The sequence below is a fragment of the Triturus cristatus genome, chromosome 2_2 (genome assembly GCF_964204655.1).
Source record: "Triturus cristatus chromosome 2_2, aTriCri1.1, whole genome shotgun sequence".
NCBI lineage: Eukaryota > Metazoa > Chordata > Amphibia > Caudata > Salamandridae > Triturus > Triturus cristatus.
Genome location: NC_140582.1, coordinates 56,725,371 through 56,732,870, shown reverse-complemented (window position 1 = coordinate 56,732,870; position 7,500 = coordinate 56,725,371). Strand labels below are relative to the sequence as shown.

Sequence of the window (7,500 nt, the reverse complement as noted above, 5' to 3'; positions counted from 1 at the left end):
AGCATAATGTACACATTTATATCTAAATCATTATAATGTAAGCACACAACTATAATAAGAATACACATCTATAAATTGCACGTCTAGTTTGGAAAAATATTTCTATAACTTCACATCTATAAAATCCACATCTATACTATTAACTATTAACTATTACGTAACTGTTGAACCATATGTAAATCTAATACTTTGTAAAAGTGACATGTGTGCTGTACGATAGTGTACATCTCAGTGTTTGACCTGAAATTTATTTGTCCATGAATACTTGGCACATTTTTAGAGTGTCCATTAATGTAGTCAGGCAAACATTCTTCTTGAATGGGAACGACATTTGCAGACCAAGATCAGCCAGAGCAACATCATTACATTGAGGCCAAATACCCCGACATCCGACAATAAAGCCATGAAATTTTACAGTTTTGCATTTGGTAAGATCTTTGATTTGCTGTGATAGATCCTGGTAGTATTTAACTTTGCTCTCATACGCTAGTTCAAGGGAATTCTGTGAGTTTTCATAACGAATTGAGACATCAACCACTACAGCAGTATCATTTTTGGTGAACACTACATCTGGTTTTCTTAGTTCACCTTGATTATTTTTGACATGAGGTTCCCTGTATGTCATCCACCCACACCTTTTTGCTCTATCAATTAGCAATTCCAACACTTTGTTATGCCTTTTTATTCTTATGTCCTTGGTTTTAGGACATGCACCTGAAATATGAGCAATTGTTTCACACACATCTTTACAATATCTACAAGTAGCAAATGTACGATTTCTTCCCCTAGTGATGGTTTCTCTAGTATACAATACATTTGCTCTCAGCATTAGCGCAGCTATGTATTGATTTTCTTTTATTTTGTTATGTTTGCTGATCCAAAAATTTGAGGTTGGATTACTCGCTAAGTATTTGATACCATCACCTTGGACAGGGAGATTTGCCCATTTCTCAAATTCTTCTTTCCTCCAGTCATATGTTGCTATCAAATTTAGTTCATGACTCAGAGATCTACTGCCTACTATGTTGAGTTTGTGTGTTTTAATGATGTTATCAATTTTTTCATTGATTACTTCTCCTGCATACATGAATGAATGAGCTATGTACAGGTCTGGAGCTTCCCTGAGGTACAATAAGTTATTAACTTTGTTCAGACCAATTGTCGTACATAGCTTTGGAATACTGAGGCCCCCAAAGGATCTTTTCGAGTACAGGAGACCATCACATGTGTATGCAGGAAGGTGTAGGAAATGTTTGACATACTTTCTAATTGTTTGATCCAGAATGTTTAAAGTTTTCGCTTCTGTTCCTGTCATTTCCAGTTTAAATGACAGTTTAGGGATCAAGTATTTACAGAATATTTCTATTTTCTGTGTGGGCTTAAGTGGTAGATTGTCGAGTTTTTGAGCCCAGTCAACAAGAACCTCATTAATTTTGTTGTTGCTTGAATGGCCGGTGTGTGGATCGAAGTTCAGTCCGAGGTATCTCTCACTTTCTCCTGGGTGGATGTTTTCAATGTTTTGTTTTTCAAATTGCCATGGTCTACAGTTGTTTACTAGGATCTTATCTTTACGATGACTTATATAAAATCCATGTGTTTTTTTCACATTAAGTTTTAATCCTGTTATTTTACTGAATTTTTCAATGATTTTCAGATTTGTACTCATTCCTTCCCAGGTGTTGCTGAGTACTGCGATGTCATCGGCAAAGGCCAGAGCGGTGATTTGCTTGATGAGATTATTGGAACCAAATGTGAAGCCCTTGCCTTCTTTCTGAAGATCACAGATCAGAGGATCCATGGCAATATTAAACAGCAGTGGGGATAAAGAGTCACCTTGTTTAACTCCTGACTTCATTGTTATTTCTGGAGTTGCTTCATTGTTTTTTCCCTTGAAAAATGTTGTTGAGTCAGTGTATAAGTCTTTTATTATGTCTCTGATGCATGATGGAACCCTGTGTCTTTCAAGACTCTGTAGAATATGACCATGGCTGACAGAGTCAAAAGCTTTTGATATGTCTATGAACACCACTGCCAACGAGCTTCTGTTCTTTCGTGCCCCTTTTATAATGTTTTGCAGAAGAGTCAGATTTTCGAGACAACCTCGCACCTTCATGTAGCCTTTTTGTCTCGTATTTATTTCAACGAAAAATGTGAGTCTTTTGGTTAATATTTTTGTGAACAGCTTCATGAATGCCGTACCGATAGTAATTGGACGCCAATTACTTATCTTTTTGAGTTCGCTAATCGGTACATTCTTGGGTATTAGTATTGACCTGTTCTTCTTAATACTTTCTGGTACTCTTCTCATCAATAGCCAAGACGATAAGATTCTGGGTAGTAGTCTTGGTTGCCTGCTATGCACTTTATTTAAGTCATTCAGACCAATTTTATCAGGCCCCACTGCTTTCTTTAAATCTGATTCATCAAAGGCTTTAGTTACTTCGAGCAGTGTAATTTCTTTACATAAACTTCCAATTTCCTTTTCATCTGGTATTCGGTCAATTGGGATGAATTTGGGATTTTTCTTGTTCTCTTTTTCAATTATGCCTTTATAGTATTGGAAGATTTCATCAGCACTGATTTGACAAGTGGCATCTTCTGCCCCATCAGTGATTATCCTGGCAATTTTCTTTTTGTCTTTTTGGAACATTGTCTGATATTCTTTGTAACTGCCCTTTGCTTTTGTATATTTTTTCTTTTGTGTTTGATTGGGCCTTCCATCTTTCTTTGGTATCTTGTTTTGTCCAGGGGCAGTCTGTTGCTCAACTTGAGCAGAGTTCATAGGTTCATTGTTGGGTTCGCTCGATAGTTCGGTATGATTTGATGGTTCAGGACTTATATCATTGGTGTTTTCTGATATATAAGTCACTATCTCATCCATCAGATCCATAGCAGCATCATGATGCTGGATGTTTTTTGTGTACTTTTCGATTTCTGTGATTCTATCATTTAGCTCATCAAAGTTTCTTATTTTTGGCGCTCGTTTCCGATTGATAAAGTCTCTGCGCCTTTCTGTTTTTACTTCAACTGCAATCTCTGGTTCATCGCAGGAGTCATTCTCAGAGACATTGGATGCTTGCAGTACATCCTTTGTCGATTTTTTGCTCTTATCTCTTCTATCTCTTCTTTTTTCTGCAATTTGTTTACTATTTTTATTGTCAAAATGCGGGACCATCAGCGCATTAATGTTTCTTTTGTTCTCGTACATTTTTTCCAATTCTGTTAATAACAATATTTCCTCCTGTGACCATAGTTTTGATGGTTTGCTGCTTGCTAGAGCTGCCAGTCTAGCCTCATTTTGCGCTCTTGGATGTGCGTGCCGAGCATGTTGTGAAACTCCAATCTTTGTTCCAAATCTGAGGTCACAGTAGCTGCACAGGCATGACAGCTCTCCTTTTTGAGGTCTTCCTTTACATTTTGCATAGTGACATGCAATATTGTGATATTCGGCTTCTTTGTCACATTTTGAACAATACGCTTTGAGATAGAAGCCTTTATGCTTGTTGGAGACATGTTTTCTCAATTCTTTGAAGGTTCCCATTATGTCTCCACACAAGTCACATTTATACTTTTCGTTTGGGTATTTCCAATATGTGACTTTTTTGGAGTAGTCACTTTTCTTTGTTACCAGTTCTTTGCTGATTTCGTATACATCCGGTAGGTTTTCAAAATTGGCTGTATCAATGTTATTCTTGGCTGAGGAGGCCACAAATTCAATGGTTTTGCTGAGGTCTATTGTTGTGTCTTCTTTTGCTTCTGAGGGTGAACTAAGGCCTATAACGTGACCTGGATCGTTGTTGTTTGTTGCATTGTTTGAAGCTAGTGCTGGTTTGTCAAATTCGGTGAGGAGGTTAATGATTTCTTGAAAAGACAGCACCTCCTTACGCCATCTTAGCGGGGTTTTTATTCTCCAGGAACTACCCCATCTGGAAATGTGTTCGTTTGCTTCACCACTTCTCACTATCACGCTCGCTGCCATGATAGAACCTTGTTTAGCCTGTCTCTATATACTTCTCTACGCAGAGTCTAGTACCATAGAGGCAGTTACCGGCGGGACCACTGGGAGGTAAAGGCCACTACAACTGAGAATAGGTTAAGAGAGTCATAGTAAGAGAGTCATAGTTACTTCCGCCGTTTACCCGTGCTTCATTGAATTTCTTCACTTTGACATTCAGAGCACTGGGCAGAAATCACATCACGTCAACACCCGCCTCGGGCCTTCGCGATGCTTTGTTTTAATTAAACTGTCGGATTCCCCTGGTCTGCACCAGTTCTAAAACAGCTGCTAGGCGCCGGCCGAGGCAGAACGCCGGACTGCGCCCCCGGGGAGGGGGCATGGGGAGAGGCGACCACCGCAGCTGGGGCGATCCACAGGAAGGGCCCGGCTTGTGTCCAGAGTCGCCGCCGCCCCGGAGGGAGGTGCCTCATCCAGCCGCGGCACGCGCCCAGCCCCGCTTCGTGCCCCAGCCCGATCAACCCAGCCCTTAGAGCCAATCCTTATCCCGAAGTTACGGATCTGACTTGCTGACTTCCCTTACCTTCATTGTTCCAACATCCCAGATGCTGTTCACCTTGGATACCTGCTGCGGATATGGGTACGGCCCGGCGCAAGATTTACACCATCTCCCCTGGATTTTCAAGGAACAGCGAGAGCTCACCGGATGCTGTCGGAACCGCAACGCTTTCCAAGGGGCGGGCCCCTCTCTCGGGGCGAACCCATTCCAGGGCGCCCTGCCCTTCACAAAGAAAAGAGAACTCTCCCCGGGGCTCCCGCTGGCTTCTCCGGGATCGTTTGTATTACCGCACTGGATGCCACGAGGGCGCCCGTCTCCGCCACTCCGGATTCGGGGATCTGTACCCGACCCCCTTTCGATCGGCCGATATCGCAGTTTTTAGTTCCGAATGGAGTGAGCACCTCCAACACCTCCGGAGGGTGCTAACCGCCCTACGCCAGGCGGGCCTCACCGTGAAAGCCAGCAAATGCCAGATTGGGCAAGGTTCGGTAACCTACCTGGGGCACCAGGTCGGAAGCGGGCAGGTCGCCCCTCTACAGCCCAAAATCGACGCCATCCTAGCCTGGGAACCCCCCACCACCCAAACAGAGGTCCGAGCCTTTCTGGGCCTCACGGGCTACTATCGGAGATTCATCCGGAATTACGGCAGCCTGGTCGGTCCCCTCACGGGACTCACGTCCAAGAAGCAGCCCAAGAAGATACAGTGGTCCCCTGCCTGCCAAGAGGCGTTCAATGCCCTGAAAACGGCCATGTGTACGGCCCCCGTCCTCCAGGCCCCCGACTACTCCAGAGAGTTTGTGGTACAAACTGATGCCTCCGAGCATGGCATCGGGGCCATCCTCTCCCAAGTAAATGACCAGGGTCTGGACCAGCCCGTGGCCTTCCTCAGCCGAAGGCTGTTGCCTCGGGAACAGAGATGGAGTACCATCGAGCGCGAGGCGTTCGCAGTAGTCTGGGCCCTCAAGAAACTACGCCCTTACCTTTTCGGCACCCATTTCAGGGTCCAGACCGACCATCGCCCCTTGCGATGGCTCATGCAGATGCGAGGAGAAAACCCCAAGCTTCTGCGGTGGTCAATCTCCATCCAGGGGATGGATTTCACCGTGGAACATCGCCCTGGTACGGACCACGCCAACGCCGATGGCCTCTCCCGATTCTTCCGCCTCAGCGAAGAGAACCCCCAAGAAGATGGGTAGTTCTCTCCGGCTTTCAGCTGGGGGGGACGCGTGTTGGACCCGGCCCTCGTAACATAGTCAGACCTGACCCCTGCACCCCACACCAGCCCCGAGCCCCTGGCCTAGCCGATCCTTCCCACCAGAACACACACACCCGACCCGGACTTCCCCCGTCCGTAGGCCTTCCCCCTTCGGCCACCCCGGGCCCGCGTGCCCACTTCATGCACCAAGATGGCCGCCCGGCCCCAGCGCGACCCTAGCCTACAGGCGCCACTCCGGCTGGAGGACATCGCGCTCCCCTTGGATGAGAGAGGGAGGAGCAGTTTCCATCACACCTCTGCGCTTCCCTGGGACGGTGGGTTTCGATCGACCTGCCGGCCTCCCTGAGGGCTGGCTCCACGCCTGCTGGGTGTCTGGGGCTCCTCCCGACCCGGCCCTGAAAGGATCAAAGGACAATGGCAGGAAACCCCCAACAAGCGACCCCCAGGTGACAAGACCCCTGCCTGCACAGACTCCGGACATCAAAGAGGTGTCGCCCTATAACAAGGGGTGCTCTGGGACTGTCCGGCAGATTCGCCTTGGAAACACCTGAGCCCTGCTGAGTGACTCGCGGCTCCCTGAAGATCGTAAGACCTCCGAACTTGTTCTTGAGCCCTGCTGAGTGACTCGCGGCTCCCTGAAGATCGTAAGACCTCCGAACTGTACTCGAGCCTGCTGAGTATCTCGCAGTGCCCACAGACTCCCTTGGTCCCGCCGGACCCCACGACGACAAGCGTATTCCCCAGCTCGAGGATTGTGAGCTGTGCGCCGGATACGCTCCTGCATTTGATCCATTCCCCCCAAAGACTGTCCCGCTACCTCCTAACCCCCCCTCCAAGACTTTGTGAGCCCGCGCTCCACTTGTATATATATTGCCTTGCGGATCATAAAGATCTTACCACTCCGATCTGATAAAGATTTGCTCTTAAGATCTCTCGGTGTTGTGTCTCTTTGTCGTGTGGTGCCGAGTGTACGATCCTAGATACGAGATTCCTCCCCTGAGGAGTCTCCCGCCAGTGCCCGGCTACGATACCTCGAGGGTTGGTCTCAGGCCAGTCAAGGCCCCCTCCGGGCCCCTCTGAGGTCACCTTCTAACATGAGTTGTTACACACTCCTTAGCGGATTCCGACTTCCATGGCCACCGTCCTGCTGTCTATTTCAACCAACACCTTTTCTGTGGTCTGATGAGCATCGGCATCGGGCGCCTTAACCCGGCGTTCGGTTCATTCCGCAGCGCCAGTTCTGCTTACCAAAAGTGGCCCACTAGACACCTGCATTCCATGCCCGGCTCCACGCCAGCGAGCCGGCTTCTTACCTATTTAAAGTTTGAGAATAGGTTGAGATCGTTTTGGCCCCAAGACCTCTAATCATTCGCTTTACCAGATAAAACTGGGGGCTCCGAGCGCCAGCTATCCTGAGGGAAACTTCGGAGGGAACCAGCTACTAGATGGTTTGATTAGTCTATACCTATACCCAGGTCAGACAACCGGTTTGCACGTCAGGACCGCTAAGGACCTCCACCAGAGTTTCCTCTGACTTCGCCCTGCCCAGGCAGAGTTCACCATCTTTTGGGTCCTATCACGCATGCTCCTGCTCCACCTCCCCGATGGAGCGGGCAAGACGGGCCGGTGGTGCGCCCACTGCTGGAATCGTGGCGGGATCCCATCTCACCCGGCGCGCGCCGGCCCTCACCTTCATAGCGCCACAGGGTTTCGCTCTGCCCTCTGACTCGCGCACGTGTTAGACTCCTTGGTCCTTGTTTCAAGATGGGT

General features: G+C 47.7%; 1 pseudogene; it reads right to left on the bottom strand.

The window, feature by feature from the left end:
• LOC146861826 (28S ribosomal RNA) overlaps positions 1 to 7,500 on the bottom strand; it is a 9,787-nt pseudogene that overhangs the window by 1,433 nt on the left and 854 nt on the right.